Genomic DNA, 1988 nt, shown 5'->3' with positions numbered 1-1988 from the left:
ACATGGTAGTATATGATAACCCATCTAGGTCCTCTACTAGTCGAGGTAGGGTAAATCATAACTCTAACCCATGAAATGATAAATAATCTTGGGTTTTGCTATCTAAGCAACTATAAGCCCCAAGCGACATAAAAAAACATTGGGGTTTGCTAGCTAAGCAACTATAAGCCCTAAAGACTACAAGACATATTCATACATAAATATATATATATATATCATAACGTAAAACATATAATGACATAAACATAAAAGAACATATAATCTATCCTATTTTCCTTACCAAAAGCTGGGATATTTGGGAACAAGAACGGGATTAGAACACTCCTATAAACCAACAGTAAAAATGGTGAGTATCTCTAAAGAATAAAGATGAAATGAGAACTAAACCATCAAGAAGAAACTTAACAAGAAGAACCTTAAGTTTCAAGAAACTTAAATACCTAATCAAGAATCATAAACAAGAGTTAAGATTTGAATAACAGAAAACTAAAGAAAACTATAGAATCATAAAGAACTAAACTTAGGGAATACCTTGAATGATCTTATGAATTGATCTAAACCTCGATACCAAAATCTCACTATATCTCACTTCCCAAGTGTTTAGAAAATCTTAGAATGATAAAGCTTTAACCCAAAACCCAAGTGTATTTCTCTATAATAACACTAGCAACTTGGAGGCTTTGAAGACTGCTTGAAGAATGAAGAAAATGACTGAGTATTAGGTCCTATTTATAGAGTTCAAAGAGTGAAACTAACCCCTTTTAATTTGAATAAATAAATGAATATAAAATGAATTTTTTTTTTAATTTTCGCAATAGACACCTAGAACTCGGTCAAAATCGTTCAGAGGCAGGTCTAAGTGGTTAATGGTATTTTTAAATTTAAAAATCATCAACATTAAAAAATACATCACCAGGGGCAATATATCACCTACCCTGGGCGATATATCGGCTCCACCCTAATCCCGAGCCCCTTTCGAACGTTCGTGCAAAGTCGATGTGTTTTCCGTATCTTCCGCAGACGATATATCGGCCCCTATAGCTGCGATATATCGGCATACGTTGATATATCAAACACGTATTTGCACTTTTTCAGCATATTTTGAATTGGATAAACAACTTTGACTGAGTCATAATACGATCCTAATAGTTTCTGGAAGGTTTTAGAGCTTCTAGATCTTTCTTTTAATTAAACTATTCATCAAAATACTTAAATCCTTAATAAACATGATTATGACAAGTGTCATGCTCTTAATGGTTCTATCTAAACCTTAGGTTATAATAAATATATTTCTATGACCAGCAATATTAATCAAACCTTATGTTAAAATTAATATTCTTAAACTATAGGTTAAACTTATAAAATCCATAACTGTTGCTATGAGTGTCCAACTAATTCCCGATTTGAACCAAAATCCATGGTAACTAACATACTACAAACTAATACTAACTACTACTACTATATAGCTAGCTAAGTAAATATTCTGAGACTCTACATAAACACTCCTCCCGATGTTGCATCAATAATTGTCCTTGTATTTCTCCCCAAACCATTGTTAAACGTATGCACTAGCAGGCACTTCTCTATTCCATGATGTGGGCACTTCCTTTGCAACTCTTTAAAATGTTCCCATCCGTCATATAAAGACTCCCCATCCAGCTAATGGAAGTTATTAATCTCTCCTCTATATCGGGCTGACTTCGCAAGAGGAAAATATTTACTAAGGAATTTCTGAGCCAAGTTTTCCCAATGACTATAGAGTTGGCTTGTAATGAATTCAACCAACTCTTAGCTCTGTCTCTTAACGAAATAGGAATAATCTTAATCTGATAGCATCATTACTCACCCCATTCATTTTGAATGTCGTACACAACTCTAAAAAGTTGGTAATATGGAGATTTGGATCCTTGTTTGGTAATCCCCCAAATTGTACACAATTCTGTACCATCTGAATGATCAAGGATTTTATCTCAAAATTATTCGCCTCT

The 1988-nt window shown here is 33.3% G+C and overlaps 1 non-coding gene across 1 annotated transcript; it reads left to right on the top strand.

Moving 5' to 3' along the window:
• The first annotated feature begins 1585 nt into the window (after nucleotides 1-1585).
• LOC133787733 (small nucleolar RNA R71) lies at nucleotides 1586-1691 on the top strand. The gene has a single exon (XR_009872735.1). It is a non-coding gene; the product is annotated as a small nucleolar RNA R71 (small nucleolar RNA).
• Nucleotides 1692-1988: the final 297 nt, after the last annotated feature.

Source organism: Humulus lupulus, chromosome 6, assembly GCF_963169125.1.
Source record: "Humulus lupulus chromosome 6, drHumLupu1.1, whole genome shotgun sequence".
Taxonomy (NCBI): domain Eukaryota; kingdom Viridiplantae; phylum Streptophyta; class Magnoliopsida; order Rosales; family Cannabaceae; genus Humulus; species Humulus lupulus.
The sequence above is the reverse complement of the archived record's forward strand: the minus strand, read 5'-3'. Positions and strand labels throughout refer to the sequence as shown.